This window comes from Tenrec ecaudatus, chromosome 13 (genome assembly GCF_050624435.1).
Source record: "Tenrec ecaudatus isolate mTenEca1 chromosome 13, mTenEca1.hap1, whole genome shotgun sequence".
Classification (NCBI taxonomy): Eukaryota; Metazoa; Chordata; class Mammalia; order Afrosoricida; family Tenrecidae; genus Tenrec; species Tenrec ecaudatus.
The window spans coordinates 9,573,506-9,599,659 of record NC_134542.1 but is presented as its reverse complement, the minus strand read 5'-3'; the positions used below and the strand labels follow the sequence as shown (position 1 = coordinate 9,599,659).

Below are 26,154 nucleotides of genomic sequence, written 5' to 3'. Positions count from 1 at the left end.
CCTCTTCTGTCTCCCAGAGCACTTCTCACGGGAGATTCACAGCTCCACAGGGCTCCTCCCTGAGACTGAAGCAGAGTTTAACATATATGGTGTGTGCATTTGCCTACAGTTTTCCAATTCACACCACGCCCTGCCTTCCAGCAATTCTAAACCATGGAAGAAACAAAGAGATAATCATCAGGGCTAAGAAGAACCCTCCTGCCCTGTGTCTTTCTATTCTCTGGAATGGTGGCCAGGCCACTATTTCTCATGAATATAACCTTGACTTTTAAAAAAGAAAACAAGAGATTATTTTCTTGTCATTATAGGAGTTCGTCTTTGCTCAGGGTTGCCTCCGTTTATTCTTAGAAGTAGCGCAGTACATGCTACCATTTGAGCCACCAGAATAAATTCTTCTCTGCCTTGAGGATCGAAGCATTAGTAGAGATGGAGACCCAAGACTTTGCCCAGGAGAGTCTGCTCATGTGACTCCTTCCTCTGTTTTTCCCTCCTTCCCTTTTCTTAAATTTGTTGCTGATTTGGGTGGATGTTTACAAAGCAAATCAGTTGTTCATTCAACAATTCACACACAGAGTTCTCTGGTGTGTGACAGTTATTGCAATCCCCCACGCTGCAAACTGTACTCTTCCCGTTCCCTCCCCAGTGTCCATAGAACTTCCTTTGCTGTCCTTTCCTGCCTCCTGAGCTTGATCCGTCAGCAAAAGTTGCCCCGTTGGTCTTGCAGTTGGAAGTGGTGGTAGATAGGGGTTGGTAATTCTCTGAAGTGAGTGCCTTCCCAGTGTTACTGGTCACCTCACTTCAGAAGATTTTTCATCTTTGTTATTAAAGGGTTGATATTTTAATTCTAAATTCAAAGTCACAAAGGGATTGTAAAAACTTCACTGCTATCAAGTTGATTGCGACTCTTAGGGACCCTATAGGGCAGGGTCAAACAGCCTACTGAGGATTTCTAAGACAGAAAGTCTTTGTGGGAATTGAATGCCTCACCTTTCTCCTGTGGACTGATTGTCGGCTTCGAACTGCTGAACTTGCGGTCAGCAACCCAATTCATAACACACTACACCGTGTAAAAGACAGACTAAAGAAAAAGACGTCTTGATTTTTCCCATGTTAGGCATTAAAACATGAAACAGAGGCATGGGAGAGAAAGAGAGGAAAGATTTTACGATCGTTCATTCAATTTATTCTGCTAGTTGGTAGAACCAGCGACGCCACGTCTGTTGGAGTAAAACTGTTCTCTATACGGTTGTCAGTGGCTCACGTTTCAGAAGCAGATTTCAGTCCTTTCTTTCAAGGCACCTTTGGGTGGATTCAAACCTTGAACCATTTGATTAGCAGCTAGGCTCATTAACTGTTATCACGTAGCAACTTCCAACGTACACATTTGAAAGACCCTTGTTTAAACCGTCTGTTGGAACCTACTAGCTCTCAGATTAAACTTGGCTCTCAAACATCGAACCCCGATGGGTTAATTCTCTACTAAGATGTTAGTTCTAGCAGGCCTGAATTGACGGGGAGGAAGATCATCAAGCCGTGGGAGGAGCCTTCCATCCCTAGAGGCTTGCATTTCTCTGAAGTGAGCAATTCTTATTGTCACATTAATTAAGTAAAAACATAAAGGCTTTCCCAAAGCTTTTCACCCGGGAACGCTTCTTGCAGGTTTTATTTTATGAAATCCTTACAAAGCTAGGAGGCATATTAATTAACGGCAGCCATGCTAAGCGTGCATGGAATACAGAATTAATTACCAAATACGATCCCCTTCATTCTTGAAATATTAAAGATTCCAATCTCTCTCCATCTAGGAGAGAAGCTCTCCTGTCTAGGGAAAGGCAATGTAGCTGTGAGGCAACCGTAATGATGGTTGTCTGTCCAGCTGGAAAATGTCAGCTATCAGCAACTATAAGTTCTATTTCTGTGGGGCCAGCAGTAAAGCCTTCTCTGACAGAGAGACGAGGGCAGAGGGTAGAGAAGGTAAAAAGAAACAAGAGATCGGGAGACCGAGTTTGATTGTAGCCCCTGGTCCTCTACAGAAAGACCCATTTGGTTGAAATAATTGTGCGCCCCAAATACGTAACACACGTGAGCAGTTCCCATTGCTATTTGCTGGACAAAGCTTATTATCTGATTGACCCCAGTTCTATCTGATCTGAACTATAATTACCATGCCAACCTCAAATTCAACCCAGCCCTTTCGCTGTCCAGGAGATCCCCTCCCCAACTCAACCCAGCCCTTTCGCTGTCCAGGAGATCCCCTCCCCAACTCAACCCAGCCCTTTCGCTGTCCAGGAGATCCCCTCCCCAACTCAACCCAGCCCTTTCGCTGTCCAGGAGATCCCCTCCCCAACTCAACCCAGCCCTTTCGCTGTCCAGGAGATCCCCTCCCCACCTCAACCCAGCCCTTTCGCTGTCCAGGAGATCCCCTCCCCAACTCAACCCAGCCCTTTCGCTGTCCAGGAGATCCCCTCCCCACCTCAACCCAGCCCTTTCGCTGTCCAGGAGATCCCCTCCCCAACTCAACCCAGCCCTTTCGCTGTCCAGGAGATCCCCTCCCCAACTCAACCCAGCCCTTTCGCTGTCCAGGAGATCCCCTCCCCAACTCAACCCAGCCCTTTCGCTGTCCAGGAGATCCCCTCCCCAACTCAACCCAGCCCTTTCGCTGTCCAGGAGATCCCCTCCCCAACTCAACCCAGCCCTTTCGCTGTCCAGGAGATCCCCTCCCCAACTCAACCCAGCCCTTTCGCTGTCCAGGAGATCCCCTCCCCACACAGAAAGAAGAAAAGGACCGCAAGCCCACAGAATTCGCTCAGGCGGCTTACAGTTAGAGCACCTGCGAGCTGGCCTAGTCACATCGTCTCCCTTCTGATTTCATGCTTCAGGAAATCACTTAATCACCTAGGAAATACAAGAGTCGGCTCCACAATAAGCAGAAAATCCACGTCAGACCAACCTGGAATCAGCCACATAAACTAATCTAAATCAAGTTCATGTTAACCAACTTCGACTGTGACTTGAACACTTACCAAGGTTTGGAACATGGAGATGAACAAGGCAGAGTCCCTCCTTCTCAAATCAGTCTGATGGGCTCCAACGAGTGAAAAAGCCGTAATCGGGGGAAACAAACAAAATCCAAGACAGCAACAGCAAAACCTAGGGTAGCGAAGGCCATGCTTTGGCGTTGTTAGTCGCCAAGTGGATTCGGACTCATCATGAACCTGTGCTCAACAGAAGGAAGCCCTGCCTGACCGGCGCCGCCCTCACCATTGAGCCCTTTGCTGCGGCCACTGTGGCCAGCCACCTGGTTGAGGGCCTTTCTCTTTCTGGCTGCCCTCCACTTTCACAAGCATGGTAGCTTTTTTTGCCAGGGGCTGGGCTGTCCTGAGAACATGTCCAAAGTCTGTGAGACAAGGCCTCCCCATTCTTGCTTCTAAGGCAGCGGTTCTCAACCTGTGGGTTGCGACCCCTTTGGGGGTCGAATGACCCTTTCACAGGGGTTACCTGAGACCATCAAAAAACATATCTTTCTTCTTTCCAATGGTCTTAGGAACTGAGACACCACTCCTCTATCCGTCTCCAGGCGGGTCCGCCCACATGCAGATCCGCCCACCTATGAGGACCCGGCATGAAGACATGTTACCCATGCTACACCATGCTTCACGACAAAATTTCATTTATTTGTCATTAGAAATAAGTATTTCACTATAAAAATGACATATTTTTGTGACAAATCACCATGCTTTAATTGTGGTCAATTTGTAACAATGAAAATACATCATAACAGATATTTATATTACGATTCATAACAGTAGCAAAATTACAGTTATGAAATAGCAGGGAAAATAAATATAAGGTTGGGGGGGGCACCACAACATGAGGAACTGTCTGAAAGGGTTGCGACACGGGGGAGGCTGAGAGCCACTGCTCTGAGGAGCATTCTGCTTGTACTTCTTCCAAGACAGTTCTGTTTGTGTTTTTCGTTGGCAATCTGTGGTACTGCCAATATTCTTCACCAACACCACTGCACCCATTTTTTTTCAGCCATCCTTATCAAGGTCCAACCCTCACATGCATATGAGGCAAATGAACATATCATGACTTGGGTCAGGCAGGCATCCCTTATTTCTGAAACGAACATCTTTGCTTTCCAACACTATAAAGGGGTCTGGCGTGGCAGATTTACTAAATGCAATGTGTCATTTGGTCTCTTGACTGCTACTTCCATGAGCCTGGATTCAAGTAGGATGACATCCTTGACAACCTTTCCCCATTTCTCACGCAAATCGTTTATAGGAAGAAAGTGGTATGAGCAACCTATACAACTAGTGAATTATGCAGCTATAATGCCTCCCCTGTCCACTTCAAAAAGCCGAAAGGGCTTCACTTCCACTCTCCTCCTTTCCTCCCTAGTCTCTTCTTTTAGACAGACAAATACTTTTTAAAAGATTAAGGCCTTCTGAAGTTACTTCTACATTAGGGCTTTGCTTCTCAAGGCCAAGGTGAGAGGAATGTGCTTGCCACCAAAGGAGGCTCGTTCACATTCTCTAATAGCAGACTTTAAAGCAACCCTGTGCTTCTGTGTTCTGGTAGGCACCACACCAAACCTAAACCTCCAGTAATCAATTCTGGCTCCTAGTGACCCTATAGGACAAAGTGCAGTGCCTCCGCAGGGTCTTCAGGGCAGTGAATATTTATCAAGGCAGACTGCTTCCTCTTCTGAGGAAATGATGGAGTAGGGGAGCAGCAGCCAGATGCAAAGTGCAGGCCTTTTGGTTAACAGAGGCTCGCTCTGACCACTGTGTACCCACACCTCCTTGTGGTAGGCGAGCCTCCCTCGAATTATAACATTTAGAAAAGTGGCTATTTTTGCGTTTTGAAACAAAGGCTGCATCGTCTCACTTTTTATTGCACAAATGTGGAGTAATTTCTGATTAACAAGTCACTTTTAAGTTGCTTTCTTTGCAAGTTGCTTCAGAAATCCAATTACAATTCCATTATTGGGAGGAATGAATTAGAAAGTGAATAGAGGCTTGCTGGAAATTACCATATGAATGGATTTCCTTGCATTGATAAGCAAATTTCTTTTTAGATCGGGAACCCTTCATATAAAGGCACTTGAATCTGTAGGTGCTACAAGCTGATCTTATACTACCTAACATTTGCTGTTTCACTGTTTCACCAGTCCTGTCCTGAAGAATACAGACCAAATAAAGCTTGTTCTGAACATGGGCATCCTCATAAGTCAGTCTTGGAATTAAAGCCACAAAGTTATCCTTCACTTTGAAATGTTCACTAATGACTGACTGGGTTTTCCTTATGGACTTGGTTTTCCCAGCTTTGACTTCCAAGTTCTGAGGTTATATGAGGAATAAGACAGCTCTGCACACGTACAACATGAAACTAAGCTATAATAATTATACCATCCTGTGTGAGGCTCTTAACCCAGGAGAAAATCTTGTAAGCATAGCATAGGATGTTCACAATACTCATAAGGATTAGATGATTAATTGTTGATAAGCTAAGTCTCCTTTTTTTCCTAACATGCACTGGTGGTTTAGTGGCAGAATTTGCACTTTCTGTGTCAGAGACCCAGGTTCAATTCCTGGCTAAAGCATAAAAGTAGATGTCAACTGCATGATTCCTGTGAGTCTCAGAATTATGTAATTATCCTCTGTTTTGTGATCTGGTATAATTATCCTACAGGTTGTAAATCCTACACTCTATGAGTTGTTAATGGGGCTGGGTGGCATAGTGGTTATGCATTGGCTGCTAATCATGAGGTCAGCAGTTTGAAACCACTAGGGGCTACATGAGAAAAAAATGAGGCTTTCTATTCCAGTAAAGAGTTACCGCCTCAGAAACTCACAGGGGCAATTCTACCCTAATACCTCAAATAGAGTCAGTTCTACCTCTAATAGAGCCACCTTGAGTTGGCATCTATGTGATGGCAGTGAGTTTGGTATTTTTTTAATGATAATAATGAGGTAGGATTAGTTGCAACTAGGTTAACAGGCCAGGATACAATCGATGGCATTAGGTTGAATCTTGAGTCCCTTGCTTTTGAGATATGGGATCTGATGAACCCTCGACCACCAAGAAAGAAGATTCTGATCAGAAGACATCATTTGGATCTGGAGTTCCTGTGCTGGGAACCTTCTAGAACCAGAAAGCTCTCAGAGAAAAAGACTTCCTCTGTAAGAAGCATTCAGAATTTGGACTTCCAGGCTTCTAAACTGTATGGAAACTTTGTAACATGCTAAAGCTGCACTTCAACATGTAAGCGCACAACCATTTAGAGATTGGGTCTCCGAAAATGTCTGCATTTTACCTCCTGTGCTCTCTAAAAAAAACTGTGATGGATTTGAATTTAGTTAGGAAGTTAACATGCCAGCATTGGAGAATGTAGTCCTTTATGCCCTCATTATCTTGGACCAAGGGGTCTGGCCCTTGAGGACAGTGTTGATATTAGTGTACATCATCTGTTTGGGAGGTCAGATCTCTGCTAAAGGGAGAGAAGACCACTAGTGGGCATCACGCAGAGGTTCACTGCAGAGCAATCTCCCCTGAGATGTCATCCAGAAAGGCACGAGGAGCTCACCCCCTTGAGTCATCTCACTGCAAGTTGACCATATGCCAGACCACCAAGGCAGCTTTGGGATTACACCTCTGACTCATGGCACAATTGAAGGTCTTGAGGGCGCCCCTCTCTAGAGCTCTGAATCTTTGCTTCCTAGTGGTTCAGCTGGAGTAGAATGACCAGCTGAGGAGGACCAGGAGGGACATCAGAATATCAAGGAGTCCCAAGGATGCTGAGCTTTTGGAAATCCAAGCCTGGCTTCTATCTCCATGGGAGGAAAAACAGCACGCATATGTTTGGTCAGTGGAGAGAAAAAAAAAGCAGTAATAATAATCATTTCTGAACTGTGTCTTTTAACCCCTCACTACAGATCCCTGCAATGTGCCCTTGTGTAACAACCCCACTCCACAGTTGGATCTGGAGACAAGGGGCCAGCTTACAAGAGGGCATTCAGAGGTGTCATGAAAAATAAACAAAATCAAAGGAGGAGAGGAGAGTATGAACATATGAAACACACCATAAATTGTCCGTGCTGGGATCTCAGCTGCGAAAATAGCTTGCTAAGGTCGCCCTGTGTTTGATTAAAAAATAAAACCTGTCTTCCAAAAACAGCCCGGCTTGAAGTCCACCATGGCTATGAGAAAATGAAGCCTTTCAGGGACTGTGGAGACCGGAGTCTGCCGTGGAGTGTTTATGGAAATAAGGTTCTGCTGGCCTCCCGCGAGAAGGCTCCCTGGAAGGTGAAGTGCGCGGACGGTACAAGGGCCGGTGGACAGTCTCAGAGAAGTTTGACCTTGTCGAGAGAGGACCACGGACGTAGTGTCTGCCGGGCACACTCTGGTGGAGGGAACTGTGGTTTTCATCCTGTTTGGAAACGCGTGTTCTTTGCTTTACCGCTGCAGCAGGTTTAGTGCAGGGGGTGTCTCTTGAGCTATTAAGCACAAACAAACAAACAGATGGAACAAGCAAACAGGCAAGAAAGCAGTGCTGGGGGTGGGGCTTAGGGAGGGGGATGGATGCCTGGTGAGATCTCAAAGGACCCAAGAAACAGAAGCTACAAGGAAAGTTTAACCTTTCCCCAAAGCTGAGAGAAAGAGCAAGCCTTCCCACCCAGAGCTGAACATCTGGCCTCCTAACTTGTCAGAACATGCATTTCTGGTTCTGAAAGCCACTGCCTTGTGGTGTTTCCAGAAACCCAGCCCACTGCGCTACAGTTTGGACCCAGATAGAAACGCTGAACCTTGAACGTATGGATGCAAATCAGATGAGATATAAATCAAGAGCCCGCATATTTTAACCAAATATCTGAACATATCAACGTGGGATACCATCGCTAACACTGCTGTCTGGGTTGCATTTGTGGTCACGGGGGTGCGGGGAGGGATATATGCCTTTAATTTGAAGTCACTGTGTTTCTTTCTTTCCTATTTACTACCACCCAAAGCATGAAAATGAGATCGATGGCCCGAAGAGCTTTTCTGCCTGCCAAGAGGATTAATTTAATTGCCAGTGTCAAATATAATGCGGAGGAAGTAAAATAGCATGCTGGAGAGTGAGATTCTGTGTGCAAGCATAATTAGGAAGAGTTTCCAACGGCCAGCATCTATTCGTCTTAACTCACTGCCACCAAGTTGAGGGACTCGGGAAGACCCTCTAGGACGTAGAGCCACTCCAACAGCTTTCCAATCTTTATAGAGAAAAGACTGCTACAACACCACTGCTACATAGCTCTCCCATGGAGCAGCTGGTGGCTTCCAACTACCAATCAGCAGGCCAGCAGTTCAGTGCTTAAGCCACTGCACTACCAAAACCCACTCAGGGCCATCCATTTGATCCTGACTTACAGTGACCTCTATCTAGACTGTCTGAGACTATGAACCTTTATGGGAGCAGATAGCCTCATCTCTCTCCTGAAGAGTGGATGGCGGATTTGTACCTTCAACCTTGCAGTTAGCATTCAACACCCAGGCCACGGTACCGCCAGGTCTACTTGTAGAATGACCTTTTTTTTTCATCACCCTTGTTCACTATACAGTACATTCGTAAGTTTCTCTTTCTTTGCCTAAAGCTTTCCTCAATCTTCTTACCACCGAGGTGAATGAAGGGACTAGCATGAGGACTACATTGGCCCCAACGGCAAGGACAAACCAAATGGGAAGTCTTTAGACTTTTCTCCAAGATTGATGGAGAATACCACGTACCTGACATTAGAGTCGAAAGATCTGTGTGGTCAAGCTCTCAGATCATTAAGATTTTATGTCAACTTGGGGAGGTCAGGGTTCTCCTACAATGTGATCCAGCAGAGTGGGTTTAACGACATGATGGGACCTTCTGTGGAGCAGCCAAGGGGTTGTGGGAAGAACAGAGTAGAGTGCCATCTCCTTCATTGTATCAAGGTCACAGCCTTGATACACTTGAGGAAGGATTTACTCAGGGTGAGAGTGGTGTGCTCTACTCAGTGTAGACTGCCACTGCATGGTAGCTAATTCACTGTCTATGGCATTTGGATTCTGCATCTGGTTCATCAACCTCCTGTGAAATCACCTGCCATCTCATGAGCCATCAACAGACTGCTGACCTTGGGTCCATTCGGCCGACCTTGGATTTATTCACGTCAGCATCCACCAGCCTGTGGCCTTTTTGCTTCATCTTCCTGTTTCCTAGTCATCAGCCCTGGCAGTAACCGGAGTCAAGAGAAGCTCCCAATTTACACGGCCTTGAACTGACCTGGACTTAGCCAATTCTACAATTGTAGGTGCTATTTCTTAATATGAATCTCTTTCCATATGCAGACACATACAAATGTCACCTGATTTGTTTCACTAGAGAACCCAGACTGACACAGCTCTAGTTACAAAAGCTCTTAAGCCTCAGAAATGCAAATATGGGCTTCAGATCCAAGGGCAGTTTTGCTATGCAGAGCCACTGAAGCATGGGCCTGCACTGTACAACATGCAAGCAGTCCGGCTGATAGGGGCTGGAGATCTCAGAACAAAGCACCAAGATACCATCTCCGACCCATCCATCTCTCTGCGCAGGGAATGTTGGACAGCCTATATTTTCCTTTGGCCCATTTCCTCATTTGTAAGATGAGGAGAGAGCTGAGCTTACTCTCTAGGCTCCATCAGAGCCTCTGGAGAAATTACCAAAGATAAAAGGAAGGGAAAGAGATGTCTTGATTAACTAAACATGCAAGAGGGGGCCACGGGGAGGATAAGACTTCCATGTTCTCTGTGCTGCTGTTTCTAGTTAGCTGTTGCCCAGTTGGGTCCCAACTCAGGACCACCCTACACACAACAGATCAAAATGCTGCTCCACCCTAAAGCATCCCCAGGATAGATGGCTGAGTGGACCATTGTGAGCCATGGGCTTGTCACTGACTGCTTTCAGAAGGCCATCGCCAGGCATTTCTTCCAGGCAGGTCACACAGACTTATATCGTTACATCTCTCCGAAACATTCTTAAACGGCTTCCACTTATTCCATTATAAAGGCCCACTAGGTTCAGATGCTTTTTATTTCAGAAGAAACATAGGCTTCGTGGAGAAGCACATAGCAACTACTCTTTCCAGGGGCTGGGGAAGGAGACATCGAGAAAATAATAATACGTCTCAGGGCAAAGTTCGCCTGCAAGAGCAGAGGGTTTTCCTCCCTTCCGTCCCTGCCCTTCCACAGAAAAAATATCATTTTGTACATAAGAAGAGTCAAGCTAACACAGCGGGTCAAGCACTGGGCTCTGAACCAAAAGGTCTGAGGTTCAACTCCCCCCCCACCCCAGTCCTACGGAGGGAGATAGATGCCACATTCTTCTTCTGCGAAGACGGACAGATTGGGAAACCTGATGGGAGCAGGTCTCCTTGGACTGCAGGGCCTGTCTCTCTGAGCCAGAAGTGACTGGAAGGCAGTGAGTGTGGTTTTGATTTGGTCTATTTTATGAGGGACCCACTAACATAAAAAAGTTTGGTAGTTCGAACCCACCAGCTGCTCCAAGGGAGAAAGATGAGGCCATCTGCTTCCACAAAAGACAGCACCTTGGAAACCCACGGGGCAGCTCTATTTTCTCCAAATTGACTAGATGGCCCTAGTTAAGGGTTTGGTTAATCGCTCCCCTTTTCCTGAGATGACATCCACAGGACCTTCCAAATCTCTGTCCCTTATTCTTTCTGGGCCAGCCATCCCCTGCTGTTTGCACCACAGGCTGCATATTCAGAGGAGCAAGACATGAGCAGACTATTTTCCTTGGCAGCCTCAGGCAATTTGCTCTCTCCGTGTTCAAATTTCTCCCAGTTTTCTTGGTTTCTTTTCTCGACTGAAGCCCCATCATCATTTTGTGGCTTTCTGCTCTGTTGCGTTTCTCTGAAGCGGACGGATGCTAAGGGCTTTTTTGCTCTCTGCCCCAGCAAACCGTCAGAGGGTCTGGCTCCTGCCCGTGCATTGTGGCTGCACCTGGGAAGCTGGCTTATGCAGGGCATTTCAGGAACCCTTGAGAATCCTGGCACAGTGGTTAAAGCACTTGGCTGCACACCGAGAACTGGGAGGTTTGAACCCACTGGTTTCTCTGTGCGGAACACAACAACGTGGCAGTCAACTTCCATCATGGTTATACTTGGGAGAGTGGGCACAGAGCAGTTCTCCTCTGAGCTCGAAGGTTGCTATGCGTAGGGATGGGTTTGATCAATAGCAATGAGGTTTTCAGGAACTAGAAAGATTTTTGTGAAATGTTTGTACAGTTCTACCACGAACACATTTTAGGAGATCATCCTAAGGCGATTGTCTGCCGCAGTGTGCACGGTGCCATCCCTTTTCCGCCATCACTTGTCTTTCACTCTGCTGTCCTGGGGTGGCTTGGTGCTGGAGGCTAGGTGAGTGGTATTTCCAATATCAACAGGCTTACCAACACAACAGGCGGTAGTATTGATTGGTGCTGTCAAGTCCACCCTCTGTGGAACCGAACAAAACACTGCCGCGTCTGTACCATCCTTACAACTGTTCCTATGCTTACCTCACTGTTGCTGCCAGCATGTCAATCCATCTTCTCAAGGACCTTCCTGTTTCTCACTGCCCTCCACTTGACCATGCATGATGGCCTTCCCCGGGATCTGGTCTTTCCTGACAACACGTCCAACGTACATGAGACGTCTTGCCACCTTGACTTCCAAAGAGCGTTCTGGTGGTACTTCCTGACAGGCAGATGTGCTGCTTCTTTTGGCAGGCCATGGCACTTCCAATATTCTTCGCCAGCACCCTCCTCATTCACATCATCCACTCTTCTTCAGCTTCCCTATCCCATGTCCAACTTTCCTATGCATAGAAGGTGAGCAAAAATACCAGGGCTTGAGTCAGGTGCACCTTCGTCCTCAAAGGAACGCCTTTATTTGTCACCACTTTCAAGAGCTCTTGTGCAGCAGATTGAGGTGTTAACTGTACAGTCAGTGGTTCAAAGTCTCAGCCACTCTGTGGGAGAAAGTTGAAGCGGTCTACTCCCATAAAGAGTTACAGATGCGGAAACCCGTGGGGGCAGTTCTACTGGGAATCAGGATTTTGTTTTGAACTTGCAGACTCAGACAGACAAGGAAGCAAAGCCTGGTGAATCAACTTCCATTGCACGTCTCTCTGGATCATAGCAGGTTATTGTTTGTAAGTCTGGTGGCCGGGAAGGCATTCAAATGGTCCAGTGACCACAAGAATGAACCTGTGCACACCTATGATCATGAAAGTGGCACAGAACCGGGTCGCTTCTTCTGTTACACACAGGGCCCCCATGAGGCCGGGTCAGCTCAACACAGCGCCACACACGGAGGCCTGCTTTATTCTCCACTTCAAATTCCTCCTTTCCCACAGCAGCTGGGGGTGTTCCTACCGAGCCCTTTTTGTGGGTAAATTTATACCCACTGGCTGTGGCACAGATCATTTTGAGACAGGAAAAGTTAATTCCAGAAGGCAGGGCACTGAGAACTTGGCTTCTAGCAGAAGGTCCCAAGGAGCCCTGAGCTGAATATGTATGAAGAAAGAGGCTGACAGAAGTAAGGAGAAGCTAGCGTGCATTTGTAGTAAGCACATTAGTGGCTGATTTAAATGGTATTGGAGAGCAGCAGGATGATAGACATGGATGTTCCACATGGGAGTTAACCTTCCGCCTGCAAAGAAGGTCTATTTCTCCAGGGCCTGGAATGTTGACTTCCTCCCTAGAAGGTCTATCTCTGGGCTAAGAAAGTCTCACATTGATTGACTGACTGATTGATCGGTTGGTGGCTTGACTGATTGATATTGTCCTTGTTGTTGTTAGGTATTGTGGAGTCAGTTCCAACTCCAATAGGGACTTCAGAGCTGCCAACACCTTGATTTTAATTCCCTCTCTCTCTGCCATGGAGTCATAAGCTGACACTTAATGAGACAGTTAAAATTTATTGTGCCAACCTGGCTGATAAACACATGTGGGGTTAATTGAAGGGCAGAGAGATAACTGGCTCCGTGAGCCTTGCCTTTCTAGTTCTCGAGTATCTTGCTTTCTGATGGTCTCACCAGGGTGCAGCTGCCTTAGCCAGTTCCCTGCTTCAGCTGGCAAGGCTCACTTCCTGCAAGACATCCCTGAGGAGAAGCCGCATGGACCTCCCCTGATGTAGCCCTGGGTGCTGGAGCAGCTGTGTGGAGACTCCTGCCAGTACTGAGGTGCTTACATGTTCACGAATATGGCTTTCCTCCTGCAGTCGGCATCATTGTGTCTGTTTTGTGAGATGGAGGAGGACTTTGTGGATTGGTGTCAGACATATGGGCTAATGTAGGACTTGTGGGCTTGGGCAGCACGGGGTGGGAATATTTTCTTGATGCGCACTTACCTTTTATAAAAACTCTCTTATACATATGTGTTTCTGTGGATTTGTTTCTCAAATGTACCTAGACTAACACACTTACTGACCCCATAGACAGGGTAGAACTGCCTGTGTGGCTTTCTGAGATTGTATCTCTTTACAAGAGTAGAAAGCCTCCTCTTTCTCCTGTGGAGCAGCTTGTGGCTTCGAACTTCTGACGAACATATAACCCACCACACTGCCAGGGCTCCGATTCTAACTAACTGAGTGTCATTTCAGTCTCTTCACTCCCGGAACAGTCAGATAATAAACTGGTATTGTTTTATACTAATAAATTTGTGCAAATGGTTTTTAGCAACAATGAGAAACTAATACAGAGCCCAGGACCCAGTAATTTGGATCTTGAAGGTAAGAAGGTGATCAAGAGCTGAAGAGGTTAAGACCTAGACAGAGATGGTTTCTTTCCAATCTAGTTCAGTGCTTATGCCTGAACTAGTGGATAACTTCAAACCCAACAACCAACCCAACTGTCATGGAGTAGATTCCAACTCATAACCACCTTAAAGAATAGAACAGAACTGCTTCATAGAGTTTCCAAAGCTGTAAATCTTTATAGAAGCAGGCTTTCATAGCTTTTGTCATAGAGTGGCTGGTGGGTTTGAACCTCTGACTATTGGGCTAGTAGTTCAATGTCTAACCACTACAAGACCAGGACTCCTTAGGGGATTATTTTATCAAAAACAAAATGAAAAAAAGCACACCCATTGTCACAGGAGTTTCCAACGCACAGGAAGTATGTGTATATATATATATATATATATATATATATATATATATATATATATATATATATATACACATATACATATATACACATATATACATATATATATTGTTTCTAAGACTATAAATCTTTATGGGAACAGACAGTCTCTTATTTCTTCCAGACAATGGTTTTGTGATAAGCCACTCAATCTCTCTCCCATAGGAGCGCCCACAGTCAGCACAGGAAACACGTTCCGTGGAGCCAATGGTCTTTCTCCCAGAAAGAGACAGTGTAGACTGATTAGAGAAGCAGCTTAGCGCTATTTCTGGCGCTGCCTCTATTTGTCATCTGCATCAGAGAGTGAAAAAGTTGAGTCCCTCTCATCCATTTCTGTCACCTTAATCGAATCCGGGGGAAAGGAACCCCTATGTGTGAGTCTGGGTAGACAAAGAAACGAATCCATATATACACACTCATATGTGTATGAGAGAGAACTTTATATGGAAGAGTCATTGCACATTAAGAAAACATCCAGCCCAGTCCAGGTCAAGTCCATAAATTTGTTATTAACCCATATATCCGTTACCAGTCTATAAATTCTTCTTCAGATTCACACAGCACATGAAATGACACCAAATAAAGGAAGAAGGATCACAAGCCAGTGGCAGCAAAGTCCTATGCTGTCAATTGGAGAGTCTTCTGGATCCAGTGGCAGTGTAAGCATCTCAGCGCTGGCATGGGTCCCCACGTGGCTTCTCCAGCTCTCTGAGTTCTTGCTGCATCAGTGTAGCTGCATTAAGGTCAGTAATGTCTCACAGGGAATGTGTGTCCCGTCTTCAGCGAGCTATATATCTCCTTAGCAGTTCCAAATGAGGTCTTTAAGCTGCGACCTGATTGACAGGCTAAACTCCACCCCTTCACTTTCACCGCTCAAATTGACAACAGGCTATATAACTACTGCACCCTCAACATGCTGTCATCTGGAGTGTCTGTCGTGGCAGCCTCTGCCTACCAATTAGAGTCAAGGTGCTAGGGGCAGAGCAAAGCAGGGGCCCTGAAGGACACAGGCTGGGCCATGCTGACAGCATGGTGCTTGCAACGTGCACGCAGAGGGCCAGGGTGCATAACCCTTCGAGGGTGCCCTTCTCCTTCAAGTCAGGGCTCAACAAGGTCAGGGTTAGCCCACGGCTCAATGCCCCTCCCTAACTCTTAAAGTGAAGAGGGGTGGTTTTCTAGAAGGCAGAGGTGATAAGAGCCATTTTCAAATAAAAACAGAATCTAAAAAGACATGCCTGTCATTTCCACTTTGGGTCCCCAACCAGTTTCAGAAATTCCAGGAAAGAAAATTCCCAGCAGATGATGGTCAGAGTAGCCAGATGGCCAGAACAGAGAACCCAGGACCCGATAGAGGAGCTCTCTCTTTGTCAGCACATGTCGGAGTGGAGTCTGGGCAATCAAAAAGCCCGTGTGTTAGACTAGCCAAAATCAGATCAGTTGATGGAGAGTTGAGTTGGCTCATAGCAGCGACCACATTTGTTTTAGAGTGGAACTGGACTCCACGGGGTTCGGATGACTGCAGTCTTTTGAAATTAGATCACCAGGCCTTTCATCCAAGTTCATCCCAACCGTCAACCTTTAGGTGTGTAGCCAAGTGCTTCACTGTGCTAACCACCCAGTACCTTGAATCCCTATTAGATTTTTAATGAACCAAGAAGCATCCAGGTTGGTGATTTGGCCATGCTTCTATGGGCCACCTCTGGAATGTCAAAGAATGGAAATTACCATCCCTTATCATGTCGCTATTCCTTGTTAAACTTTTTTACTCCAGTGTCCAAGTCAATCCACCTTAACTGACTTGATTATCTCTTCGACAAGTCTCAAGACTCTAGAAACAGTGGTCTCATTTAACCATCCACAGCCTCCTTGGAAACAACACTGCCAACTGAATCTGACTCAGTTAATAAGAGATGAAAGAAGGAAATATGAATCGCCTGCTGCAGCCACGGGTTGGAAGGTTCAGCTGACGTGGTAGGCAGACTTCCCATTAAATTGCCTTTGAGTGTTCCCGGTGCATACAGTGGTAGGAGGCCCTACATCGGCCTGACAGGGCCCGGCTAGCAGTGTAAGCATTTCCAGGAAATGTTCGATGTGAACAGCACATGCCACAACCAACCTGAGGCACTTAAAGACCTGGCTCCGTGGTAAAATGCTAGAGAGGGGCAGTAAGCCCATTTTGAACAGCCAAATTTGTATTGATCTGTAAGTATAAATGCACTGGATTCCAAACCGCGTGAGCTCATCCAGCAAGTACTAATGGTGTCCTTCATGGTCACCTACGTTGTTGATAGGTGCCTTCAAGTCAACCCCAACCCCCAGCAATCTGAGGCCCAACAGACCAAAACGCGGCCAGGTCCTGCGCCATCCCCACAGTGTTATGTTTGAGACCATTATATGCACCGTGTCAATCCCTCTCCTTGATGGTCTTCCTCTTTTTCTCTGACTGCCCCTCTCACTTTAGAAAGCCTGAGGTCCTTGTCCAAGGACTGGTCTCTCCTGAAAACATGCCCAAAGGAAGTGAGAAGAAGTCTTGCCATCTGCACATCTTTCTTTCTTCTTGTTTTTCCTTTTGTACAGGGGGAGAGCGCGAATGCAGTCCCCCACTACCACAAATTATGCAGTCGAGTTTCCCGCATTTGGGGAAATCGCAGGGGTCAGCACACCCAAAGTGCAATGGCCATGGTGTCTCCCCTGCCAAGTAAGTCTTGCCATCTGCACATCTAAGGAGCATTTGGGCCATGATTATTCTATCAGAGATTTATTTGTTCTTTGGGAAGTCCACAGTACGTTCACTGTTGTTTGCCACCATGCACCTGTACAAAAACCAAAAGAACACAAAAACTCACTGCCATTGAGTCAATGCTGACTCATATTGACACCCTATAGGTTTCCGAGATAGAAAGCCTAGTCTTTCTCCCCTGGGGCTGCTGGTGGTTTTGAACTGCCAACCACGCAGATTACTGAAGTCCAACTCCCAACCACTACACTACCAGGGCTCCTATGGTACATCATTAATTACCATTGTACGTTTCCAAGGACCACGAGCCCATTGAGTAGCCAGATCTATGCAAAAATGCTGTATCTAGTTGCCAAGGAGTCTCCGGGCCTAGTGGTAGCTCAGGGGGAGGTCTGGTGGGCATTGGATCCACTAGATGTTCTTTGGGAGAAAGATGAAGCTATCTCTCTTGCAAAGATGTGCTGTCTCAACAGCCCTAGGGATTAGCTCTACTCTGTCCTATAAGGTCACCACGAGTCAAAACAGACTCCACAGCAGTGGGGCTTTTGTTTTCATGGTGGTCCAGGTGTAGCTCTGTGGTGAATATACCTGGTGATTAGCCCCTGTGAAGACTCCAAGTTAGGAGATCCTATCCTATCGAGTCCCTGTGAGCAGGAATCAATGCAAGGGCACACGGCAACAACGATGGTGGTTCACTGGTAGACTTCTCATCATCCAAGCTGGAGACCCGGGTTCAATTCCCAGTGCATAGTCACCCACTGTCTGTCCACAAGGAGGAGCTTGAGTGTTGTTAAGATGCCAACCAGGATTCAGCGGAGCTATTAGACTCAGATTAAGAAGAAAATCTTGGAGATTAATTAGCCAATGAAAACTGGATTGCACAATGGGCTGTTTCCATGGTGCACGATGTCACCAGGAATTGGTAGGTGACACAACAGCAGCTAACAAGAGATCAACCTTTCTCTATGGTGCCTTAGCTACGGGGCCTGGGAGAAACAACATACTTCTACACTGGACATTTGCATTGAATGTTGCATGTTGCGTGTGACAAGGAGAGAACACTGAAGATAGTTTCCACAAGGGCAATGACACACATCATGCTGCCGTGTGCGCGTCACTGAGTTGTTCCCACGGAGCATTACCCCATGGGGATTCCTGGGATATGATCTTTACAGAAGCAGATCACCAGGTCTTTCTCCCAGAGAGCAGCTGGGAGGTTTGAACCTCCAACCTTTGAGTTAGCAGTCCAGCACTTAACCACTGCTCCACCAGGGCCCTTAATAAATCTGGGTTTGAGGCAAGGCTTCAAGTCTCTCTGGGCCTGGTTCTCCTGATCTAGAAGAGGCCTGGTGGCGTACCAGCTAAGGACTTGCCTTTTTTCCAAGAGGTTGGCAGTTCAAACCCACCCACCCAGTCCTGGGAGGAAGACTTAATGATTTGGTCCTACAGAAAACCCTGTGGGAACATTTTAGGGAGGCTCTAGGGTGGAAAACTACTCTAGGGCCACAAAGAATGACAACAACAAAAGCACATTTGCTTATAGGGCATATTGTTTCTAGTTCAGAGTGTTGTTAAATCCTGTTGGGCTCTTTTTTGCCCTAACCACTCCCTGGATTGATCCATTTGAATTGTGGTGCTGGAGAATATTGAAAGTCCCACGAACTGCTCAAAGGACAACCCAATCGGTCTTGGAAGAAGCATGGTCAGAGTGCCTCTTAGAGGCAAAGATGGGGAGACTTGGTTTTACACACTTCGGACATGTTGTCAGGAGAGGCCAGTCCCTGGAGAAGGAGCTCATGTTTGGTCAAATAGAGGGGCAGTGAAGAAGAAGGCGGCCCTCAAGGAGATGGATTGACGCCGTGGCTGCAACAATGGGCTCTGGCACAGGAACCATTGTGAGCATGGCCCAGGACCAGGCAGTACTTCCTCTGTTGTCCAAAGGATCACTCTGGGTCGGAGCCAACTCAAGAGTACCTATCAACAACAACCCTCTGGATGACAACTTGGGGGGGTGTGGTATGTGTGTGTGTGTGTGTGTGTGTGTGTGTGTGTGTGTTGGGGATTTTCTGGAAATGTGCCTGGGTAAGCGTGATAGAGTGCATAAGAGTGTAAGAAGAGTGTAAGAAGCGTAGTTACACAGACACACACACACACACCACCACCACCACCACAGAATCAAATGTGGAGCGCTGAAGCTCTAAGACCCCACAGAGATCCTGTTGGTTAGATTGGTGGTCACCAGGGCCCAAGGGGATGGATGCTTCTACCCAGTGGACTTTCCAATAGCAAGAGGGTTCACAACCTCCACAAGCTTCTGCTGGACTTCACTCTGCCTTGGAAAATCGGGGAGGTGTTTCCATAAATGGGGGAGGGGTGAGTTGGAGGCACCTCCTTTAACCTGCAGTCCAATCAGATCTGGGACTACTTCACTCAAACCAGCACCTGGGGGGCGAGGAAGAACCCCTGGGAGCTCCAGGGAGTGGGGGGATTCCAATGGCAACTCTGGGTTCCTTCCAGGGGCTGGCAGCTAAAAGTTGAATAACTGATTCAGCAAGGTTACACTCAAACCCTCCCCTCCGGGCAGAAAGAAACAGCACAAGTGAGGCTGGCATAACTCTCCTTGGATTGCAGATTTGATGCCATGAGAGAAAGCAAAGCAAAGAAGCATGATGTGTAAGGGTGCTTGCATCAGCTCTTTGAGTTGTTCAAGGTCACGCCTGACTCCTGACCACCTGTGAGGAGCGTGGTTGCCTGCATGAAACACCCAGATCTACTCCAGGGGACAGTGACCACCTGGAGGGAGTGGGGTGACTTCTGACCCCAGGATAGTAAGCTAGGGTGAGCTGTGAGTTAATCATTTGTCTGCAATTCTCACAAAATCCCAGCCCCATGTGGACCGTTATCCCAGTTACGGGGCAGGAGATGGAACTCCAGAGAAAGCTAGAAAGCAGATGAAGTTTGTCTTCTCCCAGTAGGTCTTGAGTTCTGAAGCAGGCTGTGTCTGTAAAACACTGAGCCTGGCACAGAGAGGTTGTTGGTAAGGGCCGCCAAGTCAGCCCCTGCGTGTGGTGTCCCCCCATCACAAGGAAGGAGTCCCAGCCTGGTGCTGCAAGGTCCCAGGAACAACTGCAGATCAGCCCTTTGTGCACCACAGGGTTTCCATGCGTTGATTTTCAGATGCAGATCAGCAACACTTTCTCCCAAATTTGTCTTAATCTGGAAGCTCCACAGAGTCCTGTTCAGCACCATGGCAACATGCATGCCTCTACTCACAAGTGAGTGCCCAGGAGGTGCTCTGGCCAGGAATCGAACCAAAGTCTCCCATGTGGAAGCACATAACTCTACTGCCCCCAGCATAGCTATAGATCAAGAAACATCAGTTCCAGCTAAATCCACAGGACCAGGTAGATCCAAAAAAGAACAGCACATATTCTTAGCTCATCTAAGATAGGACTCGCTGCCCCCACTAGGCTTTCATTCCTATTTTGGCATCATTTTTAACACTCCAAAGGTCTCCTTTCTTATGAAGGCATCATATTGTAGTCCATTACTGGTATTCACATTTGATATCTATTGCTGGGAAAAAGAAAATCTCATTTCCCGAACACTAATCATAAGTACTCTCTGACTTACATGACATATTTGAGTTATGTTGTTTACAACTATCTTGTTTTTTTAATACATCCTTATTGTTAGTAATTTGGAGCCCAGGGAGTGCAATGGGTTAAGTGTTGGGCTGCTAACCACAAGGTTTGTGGTTCAAACCCGCCCCATCATGCAGGAGAAAGATGTCTGCTGTCTGCTCATTTCAAGATGTACCTACAGTGTGGGAAACTGGAATTGACAAGATGGCTGTGGGTTTGGTTTTTTAAAATATTTTTTCATATTACTTGTGAGCAATATGTAGTGGCTACAATAAGGGACTGGAACCTAAAAACAATTGTGAGGATGGCACAAGACTTGGCAGCGTTTCATTCCATTGTACAGAGGGTCTCTGTGAGTCAGACCCGGCATGATACTTCATAGCATAATGTGCTGATGTCCTCATATCTAAGTGTCCAATCCCCAAGGACTTATACTCCTAGGACTCATAGGTACTGCTAGACACCAGCTGTAGCAAGCTATGACGTCCCCAGGGCAGGCTCACGTCTGACTTGCTGGTTATAAATTTGAAGTTTTCCAACTCTCCCTTCAGGAGGCCAGCCTGAAGCTTGGGGCCCTGGGATGCCCCTTAGTTCTGAGCTGCTTGGTCCTACTGTTTCTTTGAGTTGCTGGGTAATTTGCTAGAATGACTCACAGAACTGATGGCAAGTGCTATGCTTATGATGGCAGCTTTATTACAAAGGACACCAAGCAGAACCAGTGTAAGGGATTCATAGGGCGAGCTCTGCCATCACATTGATGCCAACTCACAGCGGCCCTTTGGGACAGAGTGCAGCTGCTCCCTTGGGTTTCTGAGACGGCAAACCATGATGGAAGCAGACTGCCACGCCTTTCTCCCTCAGAGAGGCTGCTAGGTCCAAACCCACAGCCCTTGGAGTTAGCAGCTGAATGCTTTAGCCACTGTGCCACCGAGACGCCCTTTGGTCATTCTTGTGCTGTTCATTAGAATCAACTGGGAAACTTTGCAAAGACACCCAAGACATCAATCAAGTCATATATCATATGAAGAATGTTTCTACTGATGACAGGCTGAAATACAAATCCTTTAGGTGGGGTGAGATATTGGGCTCCAGAAAACCCGCTGTGAAGATTACTTTCACCCGTTTCTTTTTATGGTCCTAATTGCACAACTGGAAACATTTAAACGGCATGTGTGCTTCCCATGTCACTCCTTAGGCATCTCCCTACTTCCCATCTCTTTCCTTCCTTAATCACGTCATCAATGCTTTACCATGGAGACTTCCCTGAAGTACAAAGGGTGGAAGGATTTTGCTCAAGGCTGTTGAGACGTGGAGTCCAGACAAGTTTCAGGGAGTGACAGTCCCCCCACTCTAAACACCACGATGTACTACATGTGTGCCCTTATTTCCTGTGCTGTGGAATTTAGATAACATAAATATACATATAGGCAAGTGGCTGAATAAATCAATGGCTACCAATTGTTTTATTAAAATATCTATTTATGTACGAATCCAAGTTTTACAAGTGAGAAATAACTCACCTGAAATGCCCGGTATAGGATACGTAACCGTGCATCTCTTCAGAGGACGTCCTTTTAAATCACAGGACTCAATGGCATTGATGTCATTGTCCACCGCTGGACAGAAGGAATTTTGAGACCACGCCTTTTGTCGACCCATCAGTTTTTGCAATCCCACGGTGCTTGATTTCTGAGCATTTAGGTTTCAGCTGGTTCGAGATCGTGGGAACACAGCCTACAATAAAACCGCTCCCTCTTAAAGGGTGGGCCACGGCAGATTGAGGTTCTAGATGGTGAAACAGCAGCCAGAGACTGCTGCCTCCGACCCACCCCGAAAGTCCGCATAACTGCACGCCAACTCATCTATTAGCTAGCCACTGCCTTCGGAAGACAGCAGCAGGCTCTGTCTACGGCCAGACAGAAGCACAATTAATTTCGCAGAGAATCAAGGAGACCCTGGAGAAGGGAGACACAGGAAGTTAATTTACACCCACCGCCTTGCCTTCTGTAAAGCAGGCCTGTCAAGGAGAGAGACAATGACTGGTGAAATAGAAACCACTTTCTGCAAGGCAGAATATATTCTGCTTTGTGCAATCAACGGCCAGCTGAAAGTCTGTATTTAAATTGAATTTCTGATCAAGTTAATGATCTCCTCTAACTGCTTTAGAAATACTTCACTTTCACCTTAATCAGTGTTGGCGTGTAAATTCCTCTGCCTCTAAATAATGGATGACAGCAAAGCAGGGCTTAAATGCACTCAATCCACAGTCTTGGAAAAGGCGCTAATGCTTTTTGGAAGGAGATGGAGTGAAACTAAATGAACAGATCAGGATGCAGCTGTGTAAACAGCTACATCACTCAGTCCACAGGTTGTCCAATGGGGAGGAGGAAAGGGCAGTGGGCAGGGTGAGACAGAAAGCAGAAATAGCCAAATACAAAGAAAAGTAGGGAAAATTAATTTCCGGTCAATGAAAGAACAAATCTGAAATATCAATAATATTGTCGTGCCATCAGGTTGGTTGTGCCATCTGACGCATGGTGACCCTGTGCTCACCAGAAAGAAACACAGCCTAGCCCTGGGCCATCCTCACGGTGGTTCCTCTACCCGAGTCCATGGTTACAGCCAGGGTGAGAAGGGCCCCTCGTCTCAGGAGAGGAGAACCCATGGCTCCAAGGACCTTCCATTCTACCCAGTGGGAATGGGAGGAACTGAATTGGTTCCGGAGGAAGTCACAGAATGAGGATTCATGCTAAGTGAGATTTAACTCAAGGGACTGAGATTAATGCCTTGTCACTTGGATTCTGAACCCGAAGATGAGCTAGCATCGGGACCTCTTCTGGCTGGTGCCTAACAAGCAAACGAAAGCCAAGTCCATTGCCCTTGAGTTTACTCTAACTCATAGCAACCTTATGCTCACTCATAGCGACCCCTATAGGACAAGGTCGAGCTGCCCCTGTGGGTCTCTGGCACGTTCACTCCTTATCAGGAATAAAAAGCCTTGTCTCTCTTGCTCAGGCCTGATGGTTTCAAACTGCTGACCTTGTGCTCAGCAGCCCAGGTTGCCCCAGAGACTTTTCAATGCTGTGCTCTTTACAGAAGCAAGGTTTAAATGTTTTTAACCTTAGAGTTAAAAGTCAATGGCTCCAACTGCAGCACAACCAGAACTCCCAAAACCTGGCTCCTAGACTCCAAACCACTGGCCATGGAGACCATTCCGACTCATGGTGACCCTGCAGGGCAGGAAAGACCTGACCCCGTGGTTTTCCAACACTGACCCTATTTACAGGAGCAGAAGGCGGCATCTACTTCCAGTGGTGTTTGAACCATTAACCGTGTGGTTTCAGCCCAATGTATAACTCACTGCGCCACCAGAACTCCTAACCTTGTCTAGACACCCAAGTTGCCTGCCTATCACAGACTGAAAACTCTCCAAAAGTTTTGGATAACTGTGGGATACAGACAAATTATTGCCCAGGTTGTGTCCCCCCCCACCACCCATATTAATACATGGTCAATGTTTGTACACTTGGAGGTCAACGGCTTAGAGGTGATCTCCCTCAGGGCATCAGCCATCCAGAGAAATCAGATCCTAGAGTCTGTCCCACCCTAGGTAGGGCCCACTCCTTGCTGGTAAGGGCAGTGGATTGTTCTCTTGAAGGAGAGACAACTCAAGGAGGACCAAGGTTAGGCTGCCATCTTGAATCTAGGATCGCCCATCTTGTCACATATGTCCCCCTCCTATTGCATGTATCCCTGCTACGTGTGTGGTTACCTGTAATCAGGGGTCCTTGCACATTCCCTAAAAGTATCTAAGCTATGATCGGAAGTGTATTTGTGCTCTCTACACAGACCTGGCTGCTGAGATCATGGCCATCCAGGAGATGAGCCATTGCATGCCTTATCTTGTCTGCTATATCTGTAAATTTACCCCTCAATTACACAATTACCCCTCAATTACACAACCGCCCTGTTTGATTGTAGGGGCTGGAAACCCATAGGATAACCAGTAATCTCGGTGCTTCTTAACATATGTGCATGTTGAAGTAGAAGGAAACTCTTTTGCTTCTGAAATAGTCTCCTCCAGTGAAAAGGTCTGATCGCTTGTATCTTGCTCTGAATGGGGTCTTTGAGCTGGAGGCCTTGGTACCACGTGGGGACTCTTTGGAAATGCAGAGTCACAGGCCTGGCCAGAACCACTCGCTGGCTGGCCAAATCTGTGTCCTTACCAAGTTCCCCAGGTGGTGTGTTGGCTGGGGAAAGTTTAAATAGCTTTCCTCATTCCTAGACAACCCTTTCAGAGGCTGTAAAACAATAATGAAAAGCAAGACATGCAGAGACACTTTACCCTCCTCCACCTGGCATGAATATCTGAGCATGAATTTGAAATATATATATATAATTGATATATATATATATATACACACATATATATTTAAAGTCAGGCAAGAAAAAAAGAAAAACAATATTTTATTCAACTCATAATATGTATTGACTTGGATTCAATTGCCCCTGCTGCTGGTGGAAGTTGGGCACTGAATAAGCATCGATGTATCTGAAGTAATGTGCTGGCAAAGCATGTTGAAGTGCCATGGACTGCCCAAACGACGAACAAATCTGTCTTGGAAGACGCACAGTCAGAGTACTCCCTGTAGGCAAGGATGGTGAGACTCCCTCTTACACATTTTGGACTTCCCAGCGAGACCAGTCCCTGGAGAAGAACTTCATGCTGGGTAAAGTGGAGGCTCAGCTGAAAGGAAGAAGGCCTTCAAGGAGACGGATAGACACAGTGGCTGCAACAATGGGCTCAGGCACAGGAGCGATGGTGAGGAGGGCGAGGGACCAGGCAGGGTTTCTTTCTGTTGTGCAAAGGGTCACTACGGGTCCAAACTGGCACGATGGCACCTCACAACAACAGCACTTAATTTGTTCTTTCTGAACTGGGATAGACTTGGATGAAAGAGTTAGACCAGAAATCCAAGCAAACAAGAACAGTCCCTTTATGATGATTATTATCTTTCATCGGTGATTATTTCAGAGAAAACCAGAATGCTTGTGGAAGATTACTTACAATGCTCAACTGCTAAGCAGTGATTCAACCACCCCTGCTGCTCTGAGGGAGAGAGATGTGACTGTCAGCTTCAGTTAAGATTACAGGCTTTGTGACCCCACCAGGGCAGTTCTACTCTGTCCTAGAGGGTTAGCGTGTGTACTAGTCAGCTCAAGGGCAGTGGGTTGGCTTCATGGCCAATGCTTCCATGACAGCCTGGCTAGTGATCAGCATATATCCTCTAACACCAAAACCTAGGAGGATACCGCAGAGTGACAAACAACACCGATGCTGTCCTCTGCCTGCACGAGGCAGAAAAGACCACTTTCACAGAATGACACAGTTACTCCAATGGAGGGAGGCCCCAGACACAAGGAGAGTCCTCTCGCCCCACCCCCTTCCGCTCTGAGACACCAGGGCAGACCACGTGCCGGCCATCCTGACTCCAGAGAAGTCTAGCAGAACCAGGCAGAGGAGCCCTGGTCAAGATGGTCAGGAAGGTTAAGAGGAATAGCATACGG

At 46.8% G+C, this 26,154-nt stretch overlaps 1 protein-coding gene and 1 pseudogene across 1 annotated transcript in view; both read right to left on the bottom strand.

Moving 5' to 3' along the window:
• Positions 1 to 26,154, bottom strand: part of PID1 (phosphotyrosine interaction domain containing 1) — a 263,492-nt gene that overhangs the window by 60,522 nt on the left and 176,816 nt on the right. The window lies entirely within an intron of this gene.
• On the bottom strand, positions 16,781 to 16,911 carry LOC142425004 (U1 spliceosomal RNA; annotated as a pseudogene).